This window comes from Pseudopipra pipra, chromosome 4 (assembly GCF_036250125.1).
Source record: "Pseudopipra pipra isolate bDixPip1 chromosome 4, bDixPip1.hap1, whole genome shotgun sequence".
In the NCBI taxonomy this organism is placed as follows: Eukaryota; Metazoa; Chordata; class Aves; order Passeriformes; family Pipridae; genus Pseudopipra; species Pseudopipra pipra.
This window is the reverse complement of record NC_087552.1, coordinates 40,256,237-40,274,094: the sequence shown is the minus strand read 5'-3', so window position 1 is coordinate 40,274,094 and position 17,858 is coordinate 40,256,237.

The following is a 17,858-nucleotide window of genomic DNA, read 5'->3' as shown; positions in this document are numbered from 1 at the left end:
GTAAAAGCAAAGAAAAAAAAAAGAAAATTCTGGAAATTTTGGACCACAGCCTTGGATGTTGTGCAGAGTTCCACCAACTCAAAGAAGGATTCCTGTAGGTGAAGGTTTTGGTTTTGGCTTATCTACAAGCTGAAAGGGGCTGCAGTCATCTATACTTGGCAGCTTGTCTTGAAAAATGTGTTTCCTGTAAGTGTCATTTCAACCCTTTTAAAACACATACCCACTTGCACACATCCAGATTGCCCTCCCAATTATATGGAACATAGCCTGCACAGTAGTTCTTCGAGCATACAGCATTAATCCCAGAGATTAGAAAGGGATAGAAAATTAAGAACAGATGTTTCATAGCGGTGCTGTGCTAGAGATGACTGAATTAGTGCCAAGAGTTCTAATATATCCACAGGATATCCAATACTGTCAAGCCTGGGTCCTCAATTACCTTACACATGACATTATGTTTCCAGATCCAAAACCATTTTATTCAGAGCTCTGAGATTTCTTCACAGCAGTGCATTGCACTTTATGGACATACTCTAGCGTCTCTTGAGTTTACTATTTCCCTCATTCCATCATCTGTGCTATGCATAGTCTGCTACATCAAGAAACATTTCAGCAAGCAAGGTGAGCCCTACCACTACAAACTCAACTAATACCAAAAAGCACACCTTGCAAATAGCAGTTAACATCTTAAAAGTTGTTTTTAGTTCACTGCAACTCTGTGTTCATAAAATCTAAAAAGTACTAGAACAAATGATCCTGATGTTTACACACTAGCAAACATGTCCAAAAGAAAATAAGTATAAAAAATACTTTAAATAATATGGGGGGGTTATTAAAGTAAAAGAAAATACACTGGGCAGTCAGAGGCTGCATAGAAAAGGAATTAAAATCTTCAACTAGCTTTAAATCAATGAGATGCCAAACCATGGCACAAAATTGATGCCCTTAAGAGAAATTCCATTTTTCACAGGGTGTTAAAACCAGGATTGTCAGCATGTTAAGATTATCATTGTTTTAAAAAAAGGAAGATAAACAGTGTGAGGAGGAAAATACTGCTGCTAGGAATATATTAAAAACATAAATACATGATGTTCGAACAGTGATCCACACCAAAGAAAGCATCAGTAATTTACATATATGTACTTTGAAAGGGGTGAAATGGAAACAGGACAGTTTCAAATTCAAAAAAGTGAATCTTTGTCTCTAAAGTGACAGAGTTTTATGTTTCATTTGGAAAGCAGCCTTTACTGGTTAGTCCAACAACTAATGCTGAATAGAGAGAAAATAAACAACTAAACATTTCCTGAGGTACATTCCTACATAGGGCAGGAAAAGGTCTCTGTATCATGCATTTTGAGGAAAATGAGTCTGGTGATTTTTTACACCTACATTTTTCTTATTTTGTTTTTCAGAAAAATAAAATTATGTGTGCTTTTATTAAATATTTTAATTGCATTTGTTTCACATTTTGTGAAACTTCACCTGCAAAAAAATAGAAAATGCTCTTGAAACTCAATGTTTTGAATTTTTGGCAGAAGTTATTTTGAAATAATCAGCAAATCTCATAGAAGAACATTTTCTGCAGCCAAATTAACACAAAAACTCAATGGAATACGTCTCCCAGAGACATGGAGAAATATGAGACAAAGTAGTTTTTCAGCAGCAATACTGAACATGCATTGGAATTAATAACTGTGTTCACATGAAAGACTCATATAGTGATCTTCAGCTGTGTACTACTAAAGAGTGATATTGAATATCTACATATTTGTTTAATGCTCTTTAAAATACGATAGTCTTTCAAACACAGGACTACTGCTTCTTTAGATAGCTTTTATTTTTCTCATTAGATGAGACTCTGTACCAAACTCAAAATAATCTTTTCACAGAATTATATAGAATCAGAGAATCTTGGGGGTTAGAAGGGACCTCTAGAGATCACCTAGTCCAACGACCTTGCTAAAGCAGGTTCACCCAGGGCAGATTGCAGAGGTTTAAAGTGATTAGAATAGCATTTTCCAAAGAATAATGGGTAGTAGGTCAATACCTATCTCCTTGGCATCAGGATGTATTGCAATAAGGGAGTTGTTGAGTTTCACTGAATTGTGAAGCAACTTCATCTAAGGTTACCAAAGCATTTATATCACTAAGTATCACCTGACATAAATGTGTTCTACCATGTGTAATGGTAGAAGACACATATTTTTCTAACTGTATGTCTTTATTAGATTTACTTACCACTATTGGTTATTAGGATCAAGTGAAACCCACATCAGCTTAATTCTTTATGGGCTGGGACTGTAAGTGTTAGAAATTGCAAACTATTGTAATTACAGAAACTTACTGTAATTCCTCAACAACGAAGGGGCAAGTAGGCTATAAACTGACTGAACAAACAAAAGAAAAGTATAAAAAGGACAAAGTACTAATAAGAAAAGGGTGGGGTTTATTTCCTAGATGAGACCTGGAGTACACTGACTGCAGTAATGAGATTGGAAGAACAGGCAGATGCAAACATATAAATACCAAACAGCATCACATCCAACTCTACAAAAAAATAATAATGCAGTGGGACTTTTGGTATGAAGTAACACAGAGAATATGTTTGAAGACATAAAGGTAAAAGAGAATCTGTGAAAGGAGGGAATATTGCTGTGCTTGTAATCAAAATAAAAAGAGAATAAAAATGAAACCTCCTTAAACCAACCTGATAGCTACAAGATACACTTAGTAAAGAAAAATGATGCATGCATACTAATGCTACTTTGTAAAAATACATCACATATAAGGCAGAGTATGGACATAAATAACACAAAGAGTGTCTAGAGAAAAAAAATATTCTTTACTGAACACTTAAAATTCCAGGGGAAAAAAATAATGATTAGTGTATAGGAAAGCATTAAAGATTGTAGAAAATTAATAATTATGGTTGCAGCAAAACAGCTAATAATATAAAGATAACCATATAAATAAAAAGTGTACTGTAAAAAGTTCTTCTAGTTACACATTTATGGAAAGCAAACAGGAAAAGGGAAGTGATAGGATATTCTGGAGTTGGAGACTGAGAAAGTTAATGTGACTGGAAAAAAAAGAGATAAAAAAAGGTGAAAAGAGGACAGAAACAAATGCAGGAAGGAAAATGTTAAAATCCTTCCCCATTTTACACTGTACAGATAATAGACAATTAAAATTATATAATGCATTGAGAGCTCCAGGCTCAGAGGAATTATGTTTTTGAGTTCTGCAGAAGGCAGGTAGAAAAATGGAAAAACTATTGGCCAAATTCAATAGCACACTAAGGGCCGGGAGTACTGGAGGACTGGAGGGCACATAATGCCACACCAGTGTTGAGGAACGGAATGAAAAGGATATGCAAAAATCTTAATTCCCACAAGAGCGGCATCAGAGACATGAAGACATCTGAAAACCTGAAAGAGCTGCACTTGTAAAACCAAAAATGTGCAAGCTAGTCAGTAGCAGTCAAAATGGTTTCATATACCAACATTCCTAGCTGGATTCATAAACAAAAGCAATATATTAAATATGAAGCCTCGTATTAAAATATTAAATATGTTTTTGTGCCTCAGAAGAGCATAAATTACCGACATACTTTAGACTGTGATTTCAGTCTCTATAGGACCCTTTCTTCTTGCAATATTACTTTTCAATACAAAAAACCTGGAACTGTCACACATGAATTTCATTCAGTTATGTTTTCACATATGTAAATTCATCATTGGAGAGTTCATGTCTCTAGTATGGATACTAAACTAGTTGGGGCCAAGATTAGCTGCGCATTTGTAAGCATATGTTAAGTTCACCAATATTTTATTTTTTTTTTATAAATAAGATTTACTACTGAAAAGAACAGAATTCTGAAAAGCGTTAGAGCTTGTGAATTACTTCATTCATTTAGATGTCAAGACTATACTTATATAAGTTTACTGAACAGGAATTATATCAAGTGTTTACTTAAATGTCTGCCTAACTTAGCACTCTGTCGAAACAGAGTGAAATTATCTGTGCTTAAGTTCTGTCACTATAAACAGAAATAATATTTCCATTTTTTTCCTTACTGTTTCTGTCTGCAACAGTGGGTAAGCCTATGGGCCAAGAACTTGGATTGCAATTTTCTAGAAACAGCCATTAGGTGCACCTGGATCATGGGCCCCTCATCTAATTCAGAACCTGTTTAATCTACTACAATGGGGGCAGGACGTTCTAAACTTTACAGAATGTTCATATAACTTTGCACAACCAGAGACTGGAGGACATCAGCTTGAACACCAGGGGAAACTGAGTTCAGGGCACTGAAACCAAATGTTGCTTCCAGAAACTACAATTTGTTTGAAAGGAGAAAGTCCAGGACCTTGACATGAAACCACTTCCTGGTTTGAATATCCTACATAACAGAGATTGAAGAAATGTGACAACCACTCATTGCTTTTGTATACATTGAAAATTTAAGAGTGAGTTCTTGTGTGATTTAAAAGCTGTATAAAGTTAATGTCAATACTGTTGAGAAAATACTGAGAAGTAGAAAAAATTAATTTTTAATAGTTTTAGTTTACGGACTGATAAATTATCTCAGTTTATTACACAAAGTATATGATAATGATGAGATCGGAAACAGAATATTATCACAGAGACTCAACTAAAAGCAGTCACGAAGCAGAACACAGACCAACAAAAAGATTTAAGGTCATTGTGGGAAATACTTTAAAAGACTGAAAGTGCCTTTGTAATATTACATACTGTTGTTTAGTTTATCTAGATATATAGGACAGGATACAGCTAGGCATAAATGACAAGCCACTGGTGGACAAACCAATTCATGCAATAAATATGCCTTTACATGTAGGCAGTTTTTAAAACTCAGTTACAGCTGAAGGCATTTCTTCAAGAGTTAGCTGCTTATAGTCCAGTTAAAAAGAACTTGTAGCAGAACTGTTGGTGATAGACATCTAAATTTATCATAGTTTTTACAAACCTGTGTAATAATCAGGAACTTAGATGCATAATTTTAAAAAGTCATGCTTTCTTTCCACAGCTTCAACAGATAAAGAAACCTGAGAGTCAGGAGAAAGAAAGTGATGAAAGCTCTCTAAGAATATCCTTCCTCTTCTAACTAACTCTTCAGAAGAGCTTAGACTTTACATTGCTTTGAGAGGAGGGTGAAATAGAGGTCTATATTTGATTAGGCCGAACAGAAGGCTTCATTGGGAGTTTCTAGCCTTTAACAATCTCTGGGGTGGCACCTCACCCATTTTCCCTCTGTGGCATGCTTTGAGCAAGCAGCACTGGTTGTCTGCTCCTCTTCTACTGGAGCTTAACTGCATTAGTTTGCATGCCTTCCTACACGCAGTGCTCAACTTGCTTTTTAAGATAAGGAGGTGGTTTTTTATCACCTCACACTTAGAACAGCCTGAATAGAGAGACAGATTTCAGTCTCCTTTCAGAACTTTATAAATCCATGAGGATTTAGAAGATTCAGGTCACCAGAATTTAGGAGATTCCTGGTGGTCACATTTTTCCCTGTTTCTCAATCCACATAAAGTAAGGGCACTGGAAAACCATCTATGCACATGTATATGTCTCTTCTGCAGTATCTTCTCAGGTTTAGGCACAGGTTCAGTTCAGCCCACCCATGAAGGTTATCCACACAATCATGAGAGCTAAAAGCTTTTCTTGTGATTGAAAACTTTCATCGTGAAACAGAACAGTAATTATAAATTGCATATTGCTCCAATATGCACAGGAACATTTAAGTTCTGGACATCTATCAGAGTATGCTAAACTGTAGGAGGCTTCTGACTTTGAGCAAATTTGTGGAAAAAGGAAAATATTAGGGTTAGAGAAACAGCAATAAAAGAGTCAAGTTATTCCTCTCCTGAGGGAAGCAATACAAATAAAAGACTTGTCACTTGCAAGTAAAGAATCTGTGCACTAGATACTAGATACTAGATACTGATACTTGACAGAATGATATACACCAATAAAAATAAAGTAAGAAGGGTAATGGCCAAGATGTGAAACCTTGAGAGAAAATCAAAGTAAAGACACAGAAGGTTTAAATCAGGCATCAATAAAAGGAAAAATGTAGAAAAGTTGTGGCCTAACTACAGTTCAGCACAGAAAATCATGCAGCTTTCTCTGTGTTACCTTTTTGATGTGGATATCTGCATGCACTCATACACTGTTAGTAACCTGCATGACCAATCACATTAGAGTCCTACATTACTTACTGACTTACGTGTCCTACTGCAAATGAGAGACTGAATACCACCGCTTGAAAATATAAATTGCTCCTAACATTTGATACACTTGGGATGTGACTGATCTTCGAGCTGCATTCTTTCCAAATGTATGCCATATTTGGTTGCACAAAAAAACTTTTCCCTGATAAACCAAATAGCAGAGACTTATTAAAGCTTTTATACTAGTATATCTTATATATACTAGTTATACAAGTTCAGATTAGTTTCAGTCCTCAGAAAGAAAGAGTTTCTTATAGAAACAAGGCTTGTGTGAAAATATTACTTCCACATGTATGTGGAACTACATGCACATGTCTTTATTTACGTTGCAGTAACTTTTTAGTCCCCTGACTGATTTCAGGCAAGCATGAGAAGGGGAGAGGAATATATGATCATTAAGTGATATATAACAAAATTTGTTAAATTTGTCAAAAATAAGTGCCTTTTGTGGCAAAAGTCTGTGTTATTCCTTACCAAGGATCTTGTTTATCACTAGATTCCTTTCAAAAGAAAGCCTCCAGACAGTTGTAGGATTCTTAGTCTCAGCCCTCCTACACTGCCACTTACCACTCATTTAAACTTCTATGTTTCTTGACATTAGATGTTAGAAACAGTGTATGAGTACCAGGAGATCTAAAAACAAACATAATCTCATTTTAAAAGTACTTTTATCCTTTCATTTGGAGTAAAAGATGATAGACTTAGCTATCCCACACATTAGAGTACATTTTGGAATGGACAAAAGTCCATTCCAGAACTTCAGCACCGTTGGTGTACCTAAAACTACTAGAGTTTTATGTAAATATATATCAAATTCCTATTGCTACTCAAAGATCTCTACATTCTGCCATGCACACATGCAGTTATGAACAAAATCTTGTAATGAGCAAAAAAGAAAACACACCTTAAACATAATGGCAGAAATTATAGAAACCTTTACTAATAAAAAAATAATTAGTTCAGACCAAATCACAGAAAAAAAATCACTGTTACAGAAAATTTCTTAATAATAAATAATACATGCTCTCCAGAACTACAGTTACTCTCTCCGTAGTAACTATTAAAGTAGAGTGTTCTCTGACTACTTCCACAGTTGCTATATATCATTCACAGAATCACAGAATGGGGAAGGTTGGAAGGGACCAACCACAGTGGGTCATCTGGTCCAAGCACCCTGCTGAAGCAGGATCATCCTAGAGGACCATCCCAGTTTAACCCCAGCCAGCAGCCAAGTACCACCCAGTCACTCACTCACTTCCCGTCAACAGGATCAGGCAGAGAATAGGGAGGGTAAAAGCTGGAAAACTTGTGGGCTGAGATAAAGACAGTTTAATAGGAAAAGTAGAAGCCACGTACACAAGCAAAGTAAAACAAGGAATTAATTCACTGCTTCCCATGGGCAGGCAGGTGTTCAACCACCTTCAGGAGAGCAGGGCCCCATCACATGTAATGGTTACTTGAGAAGACAAACACCATCACTCCAAATATCCCCCCTTCCTCCTTCCTCCCCCTAGCTCTATATACTGAGTGTGATGTCTTATGATGTGGAATATGCCTTTTGTCACTTTGGGCCACTTGTCCTGTCTGTGTCTCCTCCCAGCTTCCCGTGCATGCACTCACAGTCTCATTACCAGTGTGCCAGTACAGAAAGCAGAAAAAGCCTTGGCTCTGTGTAAGCACTGCTCATCAATACGAAAAACATCTTCCACATTATCAATACAAAACACAGCCCCATACTACCCACTGTGAAGGAAATTAACTGTACCCCATCTGAAATCAGCAAAAACACATTGCACGGGATTATGTCCAGACAGTTCTTGATATCTTCAGTGAGGGAAACTCCACGACTTTAGGCACTTGTGGGTTTTTATCTTTGTTACTCTAAAACTAATTTTCCTCAGTTCCCACATCCAAATTTCTTAAACTGTCTCCTGGTGAGATGTTTGCAGATCCCTGGCATTATATACCCTGAGATTAGCTCAGTTGCTTAGAGCATGGTACTCATACTAACAAGGGTGTGGATTTGATCCCCATATGGGCCATTCACTTAAGAGTTGGACTTGACGATCTTTGTGGGTCTCTTCCAACTCAGAATATTCTGTTATTAGCTTGTGTCCATCTTACTCTCTTATCATCTCATTCCTGTACACTACACCGTATAATGCACCCCACTTTCTCAACCTCTGCTGCTATCCTATCCCCCTGTTACCCTACCTATTATTAGATTGGATTCCTAAATAGTTCGTTCTCCATATTGTAAGTAGTCATGACTGCTACCAATATAATTTTAAAAAAAAAATCAAAAGTAAAACAAACCAAGCATAGACATTATGCAGTTCCAGTTAAATCAACTCAACCCTAAATTTTGACAGAGTAAATCTGACAAAACTATCTGTGAAGGCTTGCAAAGTAATACAAAGACCAAGACCTATTGATAGTAATAACAAGTAATCCAGTGTTGTGAGACACTGGATTATTATATTAATTATTGGCTTGAATCAACTCAACTCTGTGTGTGGCAGGGGAAGGGACAAGTCAAATTTCACAAAGGTGAAATAGTGCCCTGCTCCATACTCCAGCCCCTTGAAGCCTCCTTGGCCAGCCCCAGAGCACACCAAAGCACTGCCCCACACCCTGCACTGGAGCCCCAGTCCAGCCCCAGAGTGACCAGTGAGCCATAATTCCTGCCTCAGGGGAGTGGTCACAGGGTGCTAGAGTAGATAAAGCTAACAACATGAAGCCTCCATGTGTTAGGGACCCGACCATCTGGACACATGGAAGCTGGAATTGCACAGGACTCAAGGTTGTAATTAAAATTCTCTTTTTTTCTCTCTCTTTCTTTACTTCTTCTTCTCCTAATCTCCTTTCTTGATATTTGAGTAGCTTAAAGCTGGATAGGGTGGATTTTGCTAAGTTGTATGAGTTAGCATGTGTTAAGTTGTTGCTTTGTGAAATATTCTATTTTGGTTTAATGTTGCCTTTCAAACTTTTGCCAAGTTCCCTTATTTCCTAAAATTTGCCAGTCAAAGTGTATTATTTGACCTCCTGAGAAACATACATAATATATTTGCCTGCGTGCTCTGTCAAGGTATAAAAAGAACTGAAAGCCCTCTTAATAAATCAAGGAGGATTTTTGGAACCTTGCATTTTTTAAATGTAAAACCCCTTCAATGAGCTCCTAGAGAGAGCCTGAGGTCTTACACCTGTGTGGTAAAATCCCAAGAGAAAGAACAAACTTCTCGGAAAGTTGACAGAACATTTCAAAATGTGTTGATCATGATCCAGAGTGATGGACAAAACCAAAACATTTTATCTTGTTATCTGACTGTCGTGTTGTGGAGATTGATCTCAGGTTGAGTACCTTTCACTTACATAATTCCCTGTCTTTGTGCCATGTACCCTCTCACCAACTGTTTGCACAGAACACGCTAATTTAGAAACAAACACAGGAAGGCAACATGCTTCAAAGACAGTATTTTTAAAAGGCCCTGATTGGAAACCTATCAATACTCTTTTTAGAAACACGTTTTAGTACAAAATATAGCATCTTAAAAAGTCAAGTCAACTGAAAGAGCAGATGTTTACATTGGTGCCCAGGGGTGCCATGCTACTTCAGTATTATGTTATTATTGCCTACAATCTACTTCAGAGACTTATATACTACTGAGGAATTCCCTGATGGTTATAACAGTCAACATGATGGTTTGATAACATAACCAAGTGCAGTTACATTTCTGATCTACCACTCTGAAATATGTAGCACTGTTATTTCATTTTGTTACAATAGTTCTGAATCACCAAGCCTTATATAAAAGGAGATCAAATTAACTGAGATTGTAGTTGACATCATCATTACACATGGGTTCTGATTGTCAGTAAAGATGATAAAATCTATGAGATGTTTCTTTGAATTATAATCAGTTCTTTTTTGAGTTTTCCCTCATTACATGTTTTATTTAATCATACAAATATAAATGTCAGTTTTCAGTGAGGAAGCTTATGGCAAGGTCATTAGCTTATTAGACTATTGCAGTAAGTAATATAAGCCTTCAGGAAATGAATAAAGCCCCTATGTATCTGAGCAAGAAAACGTCACCTTGAGCAAATTGCTTCTTACATAAAGACTTCTCTAAGTAAAACCTCAGGTTGCCGAAGTGAATGCAAGCACAGCAGAAATATGCTTTCTCAAATTCAAGTCCTTGCTATTAGTTTAAATGTGACTTGAAATGTTTTATTTAAAATGATATCTAGAAATAAATCAATTTTTAGATGCTGTAATAATTGCTTCTTTATAAAGTAAAGTCATGGTATCTGAGACTGATTGAAAGGGAAACTGCAGTTTCCTTAAGGGAGTCCATGGTCATTTAATTTAATTATCTTATTCCAACCGGTGATAATAACCAAAGGGAAACTATTTCTAAATTTACTTTTTATTAAAACTTAATTCAAGCACAGCTAGCCAAATTTATATATACTGCAAATATATTATAGCTTCATTGTCATTGTCAAATTCCTTAACCTTGTTTCAATAGGAGACAGTTCTGTTATTCCAAAATACCAGAAAATAGACAAACACAAAATACTGAGACCGTAAAAAAAGAAATTAACTAACCGAGACCAAAGTGAATTGTCAATTATCTGAGTGATACTTTTTTTGGACTTTCTCTAATACTTAGACAGTTCTGTGCTCCAATGATGATGAAACTCCCATAGGGATTATTTTGGTATGTCTTTCTAACCATTTCCAGTGCCATATTCAGATAGAAATGGCCATTCCCTATCATTTATCCCCATTTGAATCCTAGTGGTGCAAAACTGGTACCTAGAAGTGATTTTCTAAGATATGTGAATACATACATTTGAAGGGAGAAAAATCATTCTGAGGGCTGTTGGTACATATTGTAGGGAAATAAAAGGTTAGTATGTATAGTATTGTATTGCTTTTCCACTTCTTCGATTGAACTTCACCCTGTACTATAATCACCATTAATTACACACACCAACCACTTTAGAATAGATATTCAGTTTGGCAAACCGTTAAAAATAAAAATGAACAAAGTCGTTAGGAATTCTTGTCAGCAAAACTATTCAAAACCCTTATACCTTAACTACATTGTGCTTAATTGGGAAATGCCCACTTTGCACAGCCGCAGCAAAGACTTATTTCCTGATCTTCTAAAAAGTAAATAGCTGTTTTCTTATTACCTTCAAGGTGACATCTCCCATGCTACAGAACTATTCAAAGATAAGAGGTATTTTTAGCTCTCCTTCTAGCTCTTAATACAGTTATGGCCATTACACAGCACATTAGTTTCTTGCAGGGATGTTCTTAGCAATAAAGTAGGCTTCAGGTCTATCACACTCCATGATTTTATCCTTCCAGCACATCCCTTTTTTTTGTACTTCAAGTAACTGTGATTTTGTACCAACTTTTTAGTGCATTTTCTGTGATTTTTATTCCTTTACTATTTTGAATTCTCTTCCAAATATCTTTTCCAATATCTTTTCTGTTTAATTATTTCACAAAAGTTTTGGAGTTGAGGTTCAACATTTTGAAGCTGAGGATCATTTTTGCCCAGTAATGCTGGAAAACAGAAAAATAAGTAACCTATTGACACATTAAACAGCTGGCAACTAAAATAAACCAGTACTCTGACTTCTAGAGTTGGAAGCCATTCAATCCATCTAGTTAAATCACCATTCAGTCTGAGTCTTGCTTGGGTGAGGTATCTTTTCAGGAAAGACATACCATCTGGTTCTGCTGTAGACCAAAATAAATAATCAATTGATCATGTTCAAGATCTGAACTGTTATCACCACTATAAATATTTCTTCTAATTTTATCTTTATTCTTACTCATCTTTCAGACTTGGTTTTGCTATGTGTTTCTTTGCTTTCTCTTGGAGCTTTTCCTGTGCAATAGAAACCTCAGTTTTTACAGCTAATTTTATCAATAAAACACACAAATCTGTAAAATTTAGAATCAGATGTGTTTGGTAGGCCCTAATTTCCACAAAACCGTGTCCCTTCTTGCTGACTGTATAAACATTCTTTAATTCATACTTTTAAAAATCAAATCTTGTATCACTTTTTGCATATGTTGCCTGTGTAGACTAGGCAGCCCAGTTTTTCACTTGCCTTGTTTGAACAGTAGCACAGTACTCTCAATCTTTTGCATCATACACTGTAGCCAGTATTCAATTTGTGTTATTAATTATCACCAGTAGGCCACAGGTTTACTGTGTACCTGCCACAGTATTTTAGGACTCTTGACTGTGTGTTATTGGGATATGGATATTGTAAACGGTTGGCCTGTTGCTCATTTTATTTTTTCCAGTTACTAATGAACCAGAAAGCACCTTATATGAGTGTATTATCCCCATTCTTCCAAGTAAATAAAGGAATATTTATTCAGCATTTCTGTATTTTCTATAACACTGCTAACAATTTTACTATCTTCGCATATTACATTACTTATATCAAGCCTAAGATTAACTTTTTACCTAATATACTATAAAACCTGATTTATATTAATCTCAGGAATACCAGATATGGATTTTACCCTGATATCTTTAGGTTTGGGGTTTTTTTCTTTTGAATCTTTCAATTTGTAATACTCATTACCTTATTTTGTTTTACCTTAAAACCTTCTAGTGTTTTCTTTATTTCTAATTGCTATCATTATTAGTCCCTGAAACAAGCACAGGCATTTAACAAAAGCTGTCCTCTTTTTCGCTGTAGTTGTATAAATGTTCAGATATATGATTTCTTTAAAAAGAATTTCCCCTTTTAATTCCCATTCTGTCTGTCTCCTTTTTTTTTGCCAGTAATAATCCGTCACACTCTTCTGATTTTGAATCAATTTGCTATTTAGACATATATATTAATGCATATACATATGTACACTGATTGGCTCTTTCTCCTGCTCATTAGCACTGTAAGAAATCAGGTCATAAAATTTGATCTCTAGGCAATCATGAAAATCCAGATGATTTATTTATCTCCAGAGTTATCTCCTGTTGAGTGCAATACCTTCTGCATATCAAAGTTTTTAATCAGATTCATAATAGTGAATCAATGCAGAACCATTGTACATAAAGCAAAAAGGTTTAAATGTACACATAGACTTTTGCTCCTCTAGGTGGTTTTTTTTTCAGCTGTATTTCTTCTGTTAAAGATTTACAAAGGTTTTTTTCATTAGTGATAATCCTTCTCTTTTTTTTCTGTCTGTTTTGCCTGTACTTACTTAGCTTTATAATTTGCATTCTTACTCCTTTTTGAATTATTTCCACAGCCCTGTTGATAATCGAATTTAGTTAACCTGGCATGTGGAGAGAATTTTATTTAATGCAAACTCTGTTTCAGTTATTTATACATATTAATAAATTTGCTCTCAATTCATGTTAAAATATTATTACTACAATTTCAAGTTCATCTCTTTCTAACCAATTATTTCTGACAGAGATGTCTGTGAACCAAAATCATACAGTCAAAATCACAGATTATAGATTTCTAAAATCCAAATCCTATGCTACTGTGCAAAACCTGGCTTACTGCATACACACACACACACACAAAATTGGTTAAAGATTTATTCATAAAAATGTTGTTGCAGGAAAGAGGGAGCTAGAGCCTTCCTCTCCTGTGCAAGCAAGGGATTAAGAAATAGGCCTTCCAAATTGTGGAGCTAAAGAATTGTGTAATTGGTGTGCACCAGTGTTGTCATTCCCTTATTTGGTCACAATACCCTAATAATGGTGCTATGCAAATGATGCCATTGAGCATTATTTAACGGTCAGAGGGACTTGGATGCCCTTTATAGGGATTTCCCCAAAAAGATTTCCTTCCTGAAAAAATGGTGGGTTTTTTGTTGGTGGTTTGTGGGTTTTTTTCGGGACTTGAGTGTCTTACTTGAGCATGTAGGAAAGAAATCCTTTGCTGATGTCACCACAGCACTGAACCAGGAAAGTTGCTTGGTGTCCTCTTTAGACCTACTTGTATTTCCAACCACAATGTGACAGTCAGAAGGACTCTCACAGGTCTGAAGTCTGTGCTACAGCAAAACCATACTCATTGACAGGCACAATTTTTTTTCTGATGTAATTCCTTTCTGAATCAACTAGTAATTGTAGATATTTCCAAGGAAAGGTCAGTTTTGACAAACGATTCCTTGAAAAACACTGAACATCTGCCTTGTCACCTTACATCTTTATTATGAATTATCTTCTAGTAAAAAACATAATTTGACGGCAGTCAGTGTAAATCTGCTTTTTATCATCCACTTATTCATCCAGTTTGCCAAATCTTCATCTGTATTATATCTGTATTACTCGTTTTCACCAGCTAAGAATCTGGCATGCCAATTTTAATAGCAGAGATGTAGGCAGCTAATTAGACCTGCATTTGAAGAAAACTGGGAATTAGTAGCCTTTCAAAGCCGGTGTATGGTCCCCAAAATACTCACCTAAACATAAGATAAGTACTTCTGTACTGTTCTCCCAGTAGTTCAGACACAAATCTGTTACATCATCCTGGAAAATCCCACGGAAAACAGATAAACAGAGAAGCTCTGATTCCAGTTTTTCCACATCTAAATAATGTCTTTAATACTAAATCTCTAAATACTCTCTTTAGAATCATAGAATAGAATCATAGAATCGATTGGGTTGGAAAAGACCTCCGAGATCATTGAGTCCAACCCTTGGTCCAAATCCAGTCCATACTAGATCATGGCACTCAGTGCCACGTCCAATCTGCGTTTAAAAATCTCCAGGGATGGTGAATCCACCACCTCTCTGGGCAGCCCATTCCAATGCCTGATTACTCTCTCTGTAAAGAATTTTCTCCTGATATCCAACTTAAATTTCCCCTGGTGGAGCTTAAGCCCGTGCCCCCTTGTCCTATTGCTGAGTGCCTGAGAGAAGAGACCAACCCCCACCTGGCTAGAACTTCCCTTCAGGTAGTTATAGACGGTGATGAGGTCACCTCTGAGCCTCCTCTTCTCCAGACTAAACAACCCCAGCTCCCTCAGCCTCTCCCCATAGGACTTATGCTCCAGTCCCTTCACCAGCCTTGTTGCTCTTCTCTGGACCCGCTCCAGCACCTCAATATCCTTTCTGAACTGAGGGGCCCAGAACTGAACACAATACTCAAGGTGTGGCCTCACCAACGCAGAGTACAGGGGAAGGATCACTTCCCTGGTCCTGCTGGCCACGCTATTTTTGATACAGGACAAGATCCCATTGGTCTTCTTGGCCACCTGGGCACACTGCTTATGCTCATGTTGAGCTTCCTGTCAATTAGTACCCCCAGGTCCCTTTCTGCCTGCCTGCTTTCCAGCCACTCTGTGCCCAGCCTGTAGCGCTGCAGGGGGTTGTTGTGGCCAAAGTGCAGGACCCGGCACTTGGCTTTATTGAACTTCATCCCATTGGAATCAGCCCATCTCTCAAGTCTATCCAGATCCCTCTGCAAAGCCCTCCTGCCTTCCAGCAGGTCGACACTCCCTCCCAATTTGGTGTCATCAGCAAATTTGCTGATGATGGACCTAAATAGTCTCTCTAGTACTCTTTAAATACTCTCTTTAATATCCAACATAAACAAGTGTCAAACAAGACTGGATGTAAATTCATCACTGACCTGGGACATACAGTGCTGAGCTCTTAGATCATGATTGACATTTCTTCTCTGTTACCTAGTGAGTATATGTACAAGCTGTTAGGAATATAACGTGTCAGTGCAGGGCAAGAAAGAAAAAGAATGAAAAACAACTAGCAATAAATACTCCCATCGAAAAGAGTACTTCATAGCAGCATTAAGCTGAAGAGGGGATCTGTTAGGATTTTGAAGTCTTCTTGTATGTGGGGAACCTCTGCCAAAAAAGAGAAAGCTCAAGAGCCAGTGACGACCTCACAGTAACCAAGATAGATTGCCGAAGATGAACTTCTACCTGTTCCAGGCTGTAGGAGATGAAAGACAGGAATACGTGAGCTCTGATCCTAGACCTATGTATCCAATCTCTTTCTCAAAGAATTCAAACAGAAATTATTTTATTCAACTGCCTAGCAGTCAGGCTTACTGCTCTGTATAGCCTAGGGATAAAGTAAGAACAACACAATTGTTCTAGCCTTTTGCTCTTGGTATCTTATATCATGTATTAATTGGAGCCAAAGCTAGAAATGCTAAGCCACAACTTCATTTGCTTGTTTGTTTGCTATGTCTGTCTCATGTTTTGGCCCAATGAATGTTCAGTCATTTTTACAAGAATGTCTACTCAAAAGAAAAATCAAGAGATTTCCCCATACTAAAATACTGCTTTCTGGTGAGTTCATTATGTTATTTCTTATATGATGGAAGCAAAATCAAGTGTCCCCCATATTCTATGAGAATCCTAATTGGTATAGTACAGGATGAGGCAGAAGGATGCTTCCTGATCAAAAGACAGGCACTAAAAAATCACTTCCTTTAATTGTACTTTTTCATAGCCCACTGCAGTAAACATGCTCCAGTTGTCCCTACACAACTGGAAAGCAAACACAAAATGAACACAAGAATCTCTACACTAATTCCCAACAGGGTTTAGGCTTGAGCCCAAAGCTGACAAAATGTATGTGCTTAAAGGTGTGCCTTGAGGTCTAAAATAGTCTCAAGTTAAGACGTTCTTTCTGCAAATAGCAATTGTACAAAGACTGACCTGCACTCACATCTTACTAGATCATGGGAACTCCAGAATGCCTTTCCTGTCTACTCATGGTCAAGTGGAATCACTACCAAGACAGATGAAATATGTGAAGGATGTTGCAACAGCTGAGCCCATCATCACGAGAAGTGTACAACAAATTATCTGAGAACATATAAACAGTCAGAGGGAACATAGAAGCAGACCAGACCAGAGATTCATCTTGCCTCATTTCTAATGACAAAACCCTGCCAACATCCTGGTACTGCAGAGCTCCTTGTCAGCCTCTTCCCCACAGACCTCGTCCACCACCCTACACAAAGCAGGGTGAGCAGACTGCAGACAGACTGCCTCTAAAACAAACCTCAGGAATCTCCTCATGCTCCATCCCCTCCATTTTCTTTCCTGTGCCCCACCACATCTTTGCACAAGGAAAGATGGCAAGGAACCCCAGTAAGCTGCCCTGTAGGTGGAAACTCTTCGTGGAGCAGTGATTGTGGCCCTGTACAGTTCACAGGGTCCTTTAGAGGGTAGCTCTGGTGCACATGTGTTGAATATATCACAAATCTTTTGTAGAATCCACCAAAAACCTTTACTGAGGTCTGGTTGTGCTCTGTCATCAATCATTTTAATGACATCCCCAAGGAATAACTGGTAGCAACTGAAGTTTTCTGTTATTTTCCTTTAATGCCTGTCTGATCTTTGTCAATGCATCACATCCAAAATCTCATTGGGTATTCTTTCAGCAGCCAATAGGTGCAAAAAGAAATAACTGGTACCAGAACATGAAAATGAACTTTCATAGAAAACATTTTGCATGCCAACACAAGTGCATTGTTAAATTCAGAAATGCTAACTGAAGCTTGGGACCAACCAAATCATTAAGACCAAGTGATATGCCAAGAGCTCCTCGGAAGGAGCTAAAA